Raw genomic sequence first — 13166 nt, forward strand, 5'->3', positions numbered from 1 at the left:
GTGAATACTGACACCTTTGTGCTTTATAAAGAAAATTTCCATAAAAAATTGGATGTGAAATACCTGAACGTATAAGAAGTCTGCATGTTGAGCTATATTTACGAATGATGTCTTTATACCGATGATAAAATTTAGTAAATGTTTTGACTAGTTTGTGATATCGAAAACCCTGGTGTAATAATTTTTCAGTAATACATAAATTTCTCTCGTTAAAATCTAAAACATTGTTACATACACGAGCGAATCGTACAAGTTGAGATATATAAACACCGTAAGATGGTGACAAGGGAACGTCACCATCTAAAAACGGATAATTAACGATAGGAAATGAAAAATCATTCCTTTTATCATAAATTTTAGTATTCAGCTTTCCGTTAGGGATATAGATATCAAGATCGAGGAAAGGGCAGTGGTCATTGTTAGTATTAGCTTTATTTAAAGTAAGTTCAGCAGGATAAATTTCATTAATATACATACTGAAGTCGTCATTATTGAGAGCCAAAATATCATCCAAATATCTAAAAGTATTATTAAATTTGTTTATCAGATGTTGTTTTGATGGGTCTTTGCTTATTTTTGTCATAAATTGTAACTCATAACAATACAAAAAGAGGTCCGCAATAAGTGGTGCACAGTTAGTCCCCATTGGAATTCCGATAATCTGACGATATACGGAATCCCCAAAGCGAACAAAAATGTTATCTAGTAAAAATTCAAGCGCATATATAGTATCAAAGCATGTCCAATTAACATAGTTTTTTTGTTTATTGCTACTAAAAAATGACCTAAAAGAGTTTGAACATATATATTCACATTCTGATTTTTTGAATGCCCATTTAATTAGGTGTGTGAATTTTTTCTTAATGAGAATGTGAGGCAATGTGGTATACAGGGTAGAAAAATCAAAACTTTGAACAGATTCAAAATCACCAATATAAGCATGCAATTTATCAAGTACTTCCAACGAGTTCTTGACACTCCAAAAGTAATTTATCCCACTATTTTCGAAGGCCTTATTTGAACAATTTATTATAAGGTTTTTAATTGTACCAAGTGTGCTGGTAAGAAGAATAGACAATTTAGTAGTTGAACAATGGCTTGAAGACGAAATAAATCTATATTTGTAAGGGGTTTTGTGTAGCTTCGGAAGCCAATACATAGTTGGGACTTTCATTGTATTTGGCTCTGCTTGTAAAGCGGTGGCTAAAAGTTTATGTTTGTTACAGATTTCGTTTTCTGAAAATGGAGTCAGTTGGAATGTTGGTGAATTGTTGATTTCCTTTTTCAGAACCTCAATGTAAAATTTACGTCAAACAATAATAATATTAATAGCAGCTTTATCGGCCGGGACAAAAACAAATTCCTTGGCTAGTTCTTTTAGTTTATGTTTGATACGAGAAATAGGTTTATTGTGGTTATTGTTAATAGTAAAATGTTCTTTAAAATGTTGAATACGTATATCAACTATCTTCATTACTGAATTAAAAAAAGAGTCCAAAGATTTTTTGTCAGCTTTTTCCCGTTTTATCCATTTCATACAGTAAGTATGGAGTGAGTCGTGGATGATATTACGACACTCATTTCAATTAATAATTGACGGGGGACGATATTTAGGTCCTTTACTGAGGAATGATTTTAACTCTCGGTCTTGAACGATGTTAATATCTCCTGTTATAACATGGGAAATGGGTCCATAAATATATTCGGAATTACTGCTATTGCATGAAGTAGGTGTATGTTCACTGATATTAACATCTTTACACAACTGACTATAATTAAACACAAATTTCCGGGTAGATTTCTTGTAAATATAACAAATAAGAGGTAGATCAGTATTGTCAAAATATCCAGGAATTTGTTCTTTAACAGAATGGTCGTTAAATATACCGGCAATATTTACAAAATCAAAGCCTTTATTGACATACTTAATTTTAATAAAATGTTTTTTATGATCTTCAGGGCGATCAATTTTGGGAAATAATTTAGAATAACAATATGCCATAATAATTTGAACAATTTCATACTTAGGACTGCTATATGAAATAGTGTTGCAATCCTCCAAAATTTTATTTAACTTATTAACCGGTAACGAACAGAGTTTTGTTAACAGATAATGTCTGCCGTTGTTTTTTGAAATAGAAATTAGGTCCGAAATATTGGTATGATTGGCCCGAAATTTTCTTTGATTGCGATTTGTTCTACGACCGTGAGAACGGTTTTTACGAACAGTTTTAGAAACTATATCCAAAATGTTAACAGAGTTGGTTCTAGATATATTACCAATTCCCATGATATTATCATTTAGACCGAGAGGGTAAACTGTCTGTAATTTTTTAATTCAATTTAATTCAATTATTTTCCGTGATCGTACAAACTTTGAATGCGATTCACCAGGTATACCAAATGAAAACTGTATTGAAGATGAAGCAAAACAGGACAGTGAAGCAATTGGCTGGGTCAGACAATTTTCGAAAAACAGAAGTCTCAAAGATAACAATAGTAGAAGTAGAAGTGCACAATGAGCAAAATGGAGTTTAAGATGGTTTAGATAGGAAGCTATCGATTTAAGAAGATGGTATTGATGACAATAGCTCAATTGAAACTGATATAATTGAGATTGAAAGTCTTGTTGCTGGAACAGACAGAGAATTGAGTGAAGGTAAAAAGCTCAAGAGAGATGATGACATCACTCCTTCTTGCGATACTGTTGTAGGAGGGAGTGATGAAATTAATGATGTTGATATGGAGAATAGTCTCTCCTTGAATGACATAATTGGCACCCCGGTTGGTGATGAAGTAATCACCACAGAAGGTGCAAAAGAAAATGAAGAATTGTCTGTCTATTCTGGTGATGGGTATGAAAGTTCAGTAGAAATACTGGATACAAATAGTGATGTTGATGTTAAAAATGTGGTTAAATTAATTAGTGCTAAGCAAGCTCGAAAACTTAAAAAAAAAAGAAAAAAAAAAAAAAAAAAAAGAGAGAAAGCTTGAAAGGAGATCAAGGTTAAACCCTACTCATAATTTAGATGGTAAAGGTGTTAGATCTGTAGGTCAAAATTGTGAAAGTACTGAGATGTAAACAATGGATAAATATGTAATTTTATTTTATTTCATTTTTACAATGGTGCTTATAGTTCATTTAATTGTAATGGACTTGGATGTGTAAACAATTTTCAGAACTTTGTTAGTGTTATTGATGATAAAAAAAAATTAGCATTGCACTTTTACAAGAGACATTTTGGGGTATTAATTATATAGATAGTATAAAGCATTTATATCCAGGTAAAATCACTTGTAATAATGGTTTGAATTGTAGACAAGGTGTTGCTGTACTTTCAAATAATTATTGTAAAGATAAGATACAATTTGTTTATTCTGATGAAAAAAGTAGATTTTCACATGTTTCATTTCTTGAGAATGAAAAATTGAACATTGTTTATATATCGTTATATGCGCCAAATCCGATTACTGAAAGAACAGAGTTCTTTGAATTTGTTAAACTATAAACTATACCGAGAATATGGACTATTTAATTATTGGAGACGACTTCAATACTAGTTTGCCTGCATACGGGGTATATATCTCCCAATTGATACGATATTCCCGTGCTTGCATTTCCTATCATGATTTTCTTGATAGAGGTTTGCTGCTCACAAGGAAGCTATTAAACCAAGAGTTCCAAATGGTGAAGTTGAAATCATCCCTTCGTAAATTTTACGGACGCCATCACGAGTTGGTTGACCGTTATGGAATAACCGTTTCACAAATGATATCGGATATGTTCCTTACGTCGTAACTACAATCCCCTTCCCTTTCATGAATATGACCTACCGAATTAGACTATTTACCGGATTTGTAATCACTTAAGCAACACGACGGGTGCCACATGTGGAGCAGGATCTGCTTACCCTTCCGGAGCACCTGAGATCACCCCTAGTTTTTGGTGGGGTTCGTGTTGTTTATTCTTTAGTTTTCTATGTTGTGTCGTGTGTACTATTGTTTTTCTGTTTGTCTTCTTTATTTTTAGCCATGGCGTTGTCAGTTTGTTTTAGATTTATGAGTTTGACTGTCCCTTTGGTATCTTTCGTCCCCCTTTGTCTAATTTAGATCAAGTTGGTAACACAAAACATATTGTAGATGAACCATGTAGAAAATTATACCAAATAGTTAATGATCATAATCAGTCTATGGAAGAAGCGAATCGATAAAAACGTTTCTTATCACCAACCCAATAGTCAACACTTCGGTGTTGACATGAATATCAATAATGTGGTCATTTTTATTAATTTCCTGTTTACTAAACTTTGAATTTTTTGAAAAACTAAGGATTTTCTTATCCAAGGCATAGATTACCTTAGCCGTTTTTGGCACAATTTTCGGAATTTTGGATCCTCAATGCTCTTCAACTTTGTACTTGTTTGGCTTTATAAATATTTAAATATGAGCGTCACTGATGAGTCTTAATTATGTAGACGAAACGCGCGTCTGGCGTACTAAATTAGAATCCTGGTACCTTTGATAACTACTTATATGAAATAGCGATATTGTCTTATATCAATGAGTTGCATTGTGGGAAATTTCAGACGAGTGTTCACCTTTGTATGAAGAAAGGAAGATTTATCGGTAAAAAAGTAATGGCTATGCTTCTTAAAACAGGGTGACATGAAACGCGACAAACGTCTGCTGTATGATTTTCATGAATTATGTAATACAATAACAAGCAACTTATATAACAAGAGAAAGTAGACATGTTGATTAAATGAAACTTCAATGTACAATTTATCATTTGTAGATGTGCACATTCAACTAACATCATGTAGCAAAATTAGTGGAATGCAATTTCGATGAATTCCTTTTTTTCCTAGTCAAAATCACCTATAATTCAATGATACTGCTATATTTCATTATATCAATGCGATATTTTTCTAATATAATAGTGATGTGTTTTTAATACGAAAAATTTATGAATGCGTTTGTCAAGAAAACCAAAAACATACTTCACGCTTAGTTCATGACTGGTTAAATGTTATAGGCCAAATATCTCTAAACTTTCGTACCTGTAAGATCGTTTACATGTACTAATCATGTCGAAAAGTGTTGTCTGATCCTATCGGCAGTTGACAGTGTTAACAACCTGCGAACTCCATTGTTTTCGATCATATGGTTATACCGAGTAATTCTATTTTCAATGATGCTGCAATGGCGGAATTGAAATGTGGCTACTGTAAATGTCCTACCGACCTATTTGATTTTATCATAGGTCATGCTGTTAATATCCACATAGACATGGAAAGATCATTTCTTAAAAAGAAATAAACATTCCCACAAACAATCAAATCCAATACGGTTCCTTGAATACAATACACTTGAAAATGGATATTCAAATCGCAAAATGATTATTCCAAACAAAATAAATATACAAATACTGTTGTCCAGAACTTTGAGGCTACCATTAGTCATCCAAATAAAAAATAATTAAAACAAGTCATGAAAATCCAATTGAGCAGCCTCAGACTCTAAATAAAACAACTTCAGATACCTTGAATGAAAAAGTTGTCAACCAGAAGATGTATTTATCATTAACATAAACAAGATGTAAAATATTTCTTGTTAGATATCAAAGACCTTTCCCGTTGGCATTTCGATATCTGTATGAACATAACAAGCTCCCCGCTTGGACGCTTCTTTCGAGATGCTTTATCGTATCAGTTATTCCGTGATGTTGTTATCTAGTTCACTACTGAAAATGCAATGCGAAACAATGAAGTAGTCAGACGTTTTGAGGACTAGAAAGCAGTTATTTAAGGGAAAGCATTTTTTTTTTAGAATTTATAGATATAAGATGATGTAGTATGAGTGCCGATGAGAAAACTCTCAATTCATAAAAATAAAAGATAAAATAATTAAAGCATCACCTGAGGTGTCTAAAAAAACAGTCCAGGATCAGACGGACTTACGGTTGAGTTTTATTGTCATTTTTATGTTCCTCGTTATTCCCTGTCTGGCCGTCAACCGAATAAGCTACGGCGATAGAATAGTTTCAGACATCAGAATTGCATACTTATATCTAGTCGTAACATTCGACGGTGAAAAGACAAGTGAACCAGTAAATATGATAAGATAATACAAAAGAACGACAAATCGACTTATGAACCTGAAATCAACCGTGTCATACTTAGGAAAAAATAATCAAAAGCAACTGCATAATGTCTAGAATGCTATTTTGCTTTGACTTTCTCTCATTTCTTTCAAAATTTTATGGATAAAAATTTAATAGATAAAGGCTGTTTTCGGCAAAACCTTTCGGAATTATGGGTCTTCAATGCTCTTCAACTCCGTTCTTTATTTGGCTTTTTGAAATTGAAATCCTGGTATTTATTATGATTTGATTGCGAAGTTATTCTTTGTAAATAAAAAAAAAAAGCCAAGTACACATATTGCACCAACAGAGATAATTACGGCTTATCGAGTTGAATTCATTCTTGTATATATGTTAGAGAATAAAAGCCTCTCTGATTGTAGCTATACATGTATAAGGCTTGTTTGGTTCACTTATCAAGAACATGATAAACTGGTGTCTTGACAATTGATCAATTCATTGAAGGCTTTGGACTGTTTAGCAACGAAAGCAAGTACAAGTTGTGCATCCCCCTACATAAGAAAGTCTTAAAGCAATAGTAAGTAAAGGTGCGGCTTTTGTAGGATCCACTAGAGTGAGACAAATAAAGAAATCTAAAGAAACCAAATTAGATATTGTCTTATAAAGTTTGGACACTTTACAAATAATTGTTGGTTGATAAGGACCAGAACAGAAAAATCACAATAAATAAAGACAATTTGTTTATTTCATGCGTAGGATCAGAATTCGAGACCGATAGTACTGACGTGTGGTAATAGAAACAAATGTGTATCTACCAAAACAAGGAATTTTGATATCAGGGACCGGTCAAAATTTATTGTCACATAGGACCGGTGCAAAAAATAAAAACATTTAATAAAAGTTACAACCCTATGGCTTTTTGACTGAAAAAAAAATGATGTCCTATGCCAACTTAGTAATAAAAAAGTTGGTGTCCTATCCTACTTTTCCAATGTATTGTAAATAAAAGTACTCTTAATAGAGACATTTATCGTATGTTGTCTTTATAATATGATCAAAAGCAACAGTTTCATGTTTTATTTTGTTGATTCACATACAATTACAGGCATGGCATTATCATAAATTATACTATGAATAAAGCATTGAAAAAAACAAAGACATTGCATAATACAATCAAACCGCAAATAAGTGTTTGTTAAACTGAAAAATTAATGAAGCTGCATGTATCTTATATAGAATTTTATCAATACCTTTAAATATTAATTATAAAAACAAGCTCCAGGAGAAACATGAAACTGAATAGCATTTGGTTTAACTCTCTATATATATATTTTAACCTGAAGACCCATAGGTTGCCTTGGAATGTGTTTTTTATTAGGTATGATAATAATTGCTTTAACATTTTCCCATTTACAGAAAATGTACCTGATGTGACCCCCAAATGATTTTTGCTACTTTGTAGGTTGATGTAATGTACATGATGTACATGATGTATGTTTGTTGCACTTCTCCATATAAGTGAAATTAAATTTTACAGCAAAACAACAAAAAACTAAATGACATTGGGTTCAGTAAGCTTGATATATATCTAAGATAGCAGCAAAGTTTGATGAAAATCCAAGTTAAATTCAAAAAGTTATAAAAAAAATTAAAGTGTACTATCTCTATTTTGTTTGAACTGCAAATTCTAGCTTTTTTGACCTAGATTAATTTAATTCTTGAAATTGACTGCAATACAACAAAAAAACAAAATGACCTGGGTTTTAGTAAGCTTAATATATATCTAAGATAGCTGCATAGTTGAATGAAAATCCAAGTTGATTTGAAAAAGTTATTAAAAAAACTAAAGTGGACTATCTCTATTTTGTCCGTATTGCAAATCCTAGCTTTTTTTTTACCAAGATTACTTTAATTCTTAAATTTTACAGCAATACAACAAAAAAGTAAAAGAAATGGGATTCAGTAAGCTTGATATATATCTATGATAGCTGCATAGTTTGATGAAAATCCAAGTTGATTTGAAAAAGTTATTAAAAAAATTGAAGTGTACTATCTCTATTTTGTCCAAAATTGCAAATCCTAGCTCTTTTTTTACCAACATTACTTTGATTCTTAAATTTTACAGCAATACAACAAAAAAGTAAATGAAATGGGATTTAGTAAGCTTGATATATATCTAAGATAGCTGCATAGTTTGATGAAAATCCAAGTTGATTTGAAAAAGTTATTAAAAAAATTAAAGTGTACTATCTCTATTTTGTCCGAATTGCAAATCCTAGCATTTTTGACCTAGATTAATTTAATTCTTGAATTTGACTGCAATACAACAAAAAACTAAATGAAATGAGATTCAGTAAGCTTGATATATATCTAAGATAGCTGCACAGTTTGATGAAAATCCAAGTTAAATTTAAAAAGTTATAAACAAAATTAAAGTGTACTATCCCTATTTTGTCCTAATTGCAAATCCTAGCTTTTTCTACCAAGATTAAAATAATTCTTAAATTTTAAAGCAATACAACAAAAAAGTAAATGAAATGGGATTCAGTAAGCTTGATATATATCTATGATAGCTGCATAGTTTGATGAAAATCCAAGTTGATTTGAAAAAGTTATAAAAAAAATTAAAGTGTACTTTCTTTATTTTGTCCTAATTGCAAATCCTAGCTTTTTCTACCAAGATTAAAATAATTCTTAAATTTTACAGCAATACAACAAAACACTAAATGACCTGGGTTTTAGTAAACTTGATATATATCTAAGATAGCTGCATAGTTTGATGAAAATCCAAGTTGATTTGAAAAAGTTATTAAAAAAATTAAAGTGTACTATCTCTATTTTGTCCTAATTGCAAATCCTAGCTTTTTCTACCAAGATTAAAATAATTCTTAAATTTTACAGCAATACAACAAAAAAGTAAATGAAATGGGATTCAGTAAGCTTGATATATATCTAAGATAGATGCATAGTTTGATGAAAGTCCAAGTTGATTTGAAAAAGTTATAAAAAAAATTAAAGATGCTTATCTGAATTTTTCTATAATAATTTTTTTTTTTATATATTGTATATTATGTTATTTTAAGTTTTGTTATAAATGTTAAAAAATATTATTTCAAAGTAATCGTTTGAAAAAAAACTTGTGTCCTCTGGATATTATCTGTGAAAAAAGTGATGTCCCAACAAAAGTGATTCCGGAAAAAAGTATCTGTCCTACTGCACTTTGCACCGGTCCTATGTGATGATAAATTTTGACCGGTCCCTCAAGGCTTCTGTTAATGCTAAAATAGAATTGTTATTTCTGCCCTAAAATGTATAGTTAGAAAAAGAAGACTGAAAAGACAAAAAGTTATAGGAAAATACAATACATAGGTAAAATTTCTAAGCCTTTGGAGTTTAACAAATCGGATATTTTTGAAAGTTTCCTCTAAATTTTCCGAGCAAACAAAGGAGATAAAGAGAGAGACTCATTATTAAATTTTAAGATATATTTTGGCCTGATTTAAAATAATTCCATACTGAGAGTTAAGCACACCATATTAAATGGTGATGACAGATTCCGTCAGTAAGAGATTGTCTGAAAAAGAAATAAATGAATAATCCAAAAATTGGTAAAATGTTAAAAGATGATAAGTGAGTCTAGTAATAGTCTCTAGAGTTTTACTCTGTCCGGACAATGGTCAGACATGGCGGTTCTGTACTGACTATAGGGGTCTAACTCTCATGACTCGCAAGGATGGTTACCCTATGTACCTGGTATATACTTTTCCAATTTGTAAGAATAAATTGTTTAGTACGATCGACCTGGATTCCGGCTATTGGCAATGTTTAGTTGATGAAAACGAAACAATTTTTACTTGCCATTATGGATTGTTTCAAATAAAAATAATGCGTTTTAGCCTGTGAAATTTACCTTGTTGTTTTTGCAAGAATTATTAAAATCGTTTTAAAAGGCTATCGATTGGAAGATGTCTATGATATTTAGACGATGTAAAAAAAAGAATGGACTCTCTTATGAAAAAGGCCTAAGAAAACGTAGAATTTTTTTCGAAAGATTTAGGCAATATAATAAAAATGAAGAGGTGGTATGATTGCCAATGTGACACTTATACACCACAGTTCAAATGAAGTCGATGCAAGTAGTAGTTTACCGCTGTTCAAGAGGCATAAATTGATTTACTAATAACCATTCCGGGTCACAAACCAAAACCGAGGGAAACACATCAACTATAAGAGTGAAATAACGGAACAACAGCCGCACTGAACTGCTACACAAACAAACTCCACTGTACATAGAAACGGACTATTTGATAACAACTTCCATATTCCTGACCTGGTACAAGACTTTTTTATGAAACAAACAAAAGATTGCACATGGTATGGTATTTATTCATCCCTCATCCCTAACAACAAAGGCACTAGGAACAGATCTAAGAGTCTAAGTACAGATCTAGAGTACTCGCAGTTCCTGGGTTGGTTGACAACATCACCGTAAAAATTAGGATGTGGTATTCAGTTTGAAATCAGGTTTCTACTGGTACATCCAAACTTGCAGAGCAAATCTTTGTATCTATGGAAGATTTTATTAAAGGTCTTAAGTTATTTGTGGTAACAAAATCCATGACTTGATAATTTATTAGTTAGACATTGATTTAGTTCATTGCACTCCCAAACGTCACTACAGACACGGGCATAGTGAACGAGTTGTGATATACAAAACAAAGGAGCATTACCGTCCAATAAAGGAAAATTAATAATAGGGAAAAATCATTCCTTGTGTAGTAAATATTTGTGTAGAGTTTCTGGTGTAACACAGTAATATCTAAATCAAGAATAAGACAGTTATTGTTGTAAACACTTGATTTATTTAAAGTAGGTTCCTTTGCGTAAATTTCGGCAGTTTATGTTGAGAATTCTGGTTATTTAAAAAAAAATATCATCAAGTTAATATTAATTATTGTTGAATTTATCAATAAAATGAATATTTGAAATTAAAACCCAAGATATGTGTTTTTATTTCAACATCAAGTCTCATTTATTGTTAAATTTATTTCAGATGAAGGCATTGATTCTGGTCGATCTTTATCGAAGCCTTGTGTGATTGGCGTTCCCTTAATATATAATTTGTATCCCTTTTGATTACTTTTTGCCTCTTCTTTATAATATGAAACATAACGTACATTCTCATATAGTTAGGACATTGATAATAGACAAAAATCATATTAAGTATAGGATGATATGTTTGCGTTCTGTCACTAAAGGATCATAAATCATATTGTACTTTCTCTGTTTAAGCAATACGATTTGATTGGTAAATACTACTAAAAGCAACTATGTGCACATGATTTATTTGTTTTACGCCGTTGGACAGGTTTGGAAGAAAGGCCGACATAGTTAGTTACACAATTACTAACACAATTCTATATTAATATTCTTGTAATTGTTGTAAAATACATTAAACATCAAATAAAATAATTTGAAATCTAATCTTGATTGATATCCAATTTTTAGACATTTTCCTGTGACGTTACTTTTGTGGCGTTGATACATTCGTGTGACAGACACACAGTTCGTCATTCTTTTAAGCTGTTTTTGTTTCTGTCCGAAATTATTTTTAGATATTCGTTGTTATTCTGTTGTTAACATGTCGAAATGTACTATTATATTATTTATTTATGTATTTGTCTGTCTTGCGTGTTCTTACATTTATGTGTACTGTATTCCCATCATGTAATGTTGTCATTTTAGAGATATATATTTAACATTACCAAAAAACGTGAGGTTTGGCTAGCCACAAAACCAGGTTCAACCCACCATTTTTTTTCTTAAAAAGACCTGTTTCAAGTCAGGAATCTGACAATAGTTCGTTTCTATGTATGTAGCATTGTCGTTTGTTTTTTTGTTACACTTCAGTGGTCTGTTGTTTCGTTGTTTTCCTCTTATAGTTTTAGTTTGTAACCCGGATTTTTCTCTCAATCGATTTATTACTTTTAAACAGCGGTAAACTACTGTTGCCTTTATCTATAGAAGAGTAATTCTAATAAATTGTGATTTAAATTTCGTTTCTTCCAATTAGTCATCTCAGTTGGCTAGAAATTTTTAACACGGGGTTGATATTTCGATTGGTTCGGGTGGTTTATCTTTTTCTGTAACTTTCTATCCTTTTAACACATGTACATTTACTCCTGCATTATCCGCTTTATTCCAAATAACAATATAGTTGATCAGTTTTTCTCTTACGGTTGTGGTCTGTTATCTTTTTCTCACAAGAAATATGTTTCTCGTATCACATTGCATTGGGTGTGATACGGAAAAAACTATGCACAATTCCTCAATGTCTGTTGTGTTATTTTTTTCCGTAATAGTCTAACCATTATTTATCCAGGACAAACTGTTTTCATTTAAATGTTCACCTTCTGTAAGAATTATAGGATAAAACACAGCAAAATAAATGATATCTGGCAACCATAATTTAGGTTCTGGTATTGGGACATACATATAGATATGTGGCGATATTTAGACTTTTATATGCCTATTTCGGCATAGAAGACCAAATAATGTATAACAAAACCATGATGACATTCAAAAGATAACAGCACTGACACTGTCCTGTAGGGATTGTATTTTACTTTGTTAAACAAAAAACTAAACTCTATTTACTTTTGTTGTTCAATTCATTTCACGTTGTTTTTGTTTTTTTTAACTTAAACAATTTCTATACCTTTTATTATATTTTTTTCCATTTTACAGTGTAAAAGAAAGGCGAAAAATACCAAAGGGACTGGTTTCATGTGATCCGGGAGAATAAACTTATCCTGCTCCACTAATGACACCATTGGTGTAAACATCTTCAACAAGTGAAACTGCGAGCTACTGCTCACTGATGATACCCCCGCCGCAAGTGGATACTATTAATAGTGTAAAAATATGCAAGTGTTCGGTAAACAGGAAGTTGTCGAGTGATGAATCTGAAAACGCATCACACGGTATAGCTGACTTATATAAATCCTGAAACCAAATTTCAGAAATCCTTGTATTGTAGTTCCTGAGAAAAATGTGACGAAAA

Source organism: Mytilus edulis, chromosome 5, assembly GCF_963676685.1.
Source record: "Mytilus edulis chromosome 5, xbMytEdul2.2, whole genome shotgun sequence".
NCBI classification, from domain to species: Eukaryota; Metazoa; Mollusca; class Bivalvia; order Mytilida; family Mytilidae; genus Mytilus; species Mytilus edulis.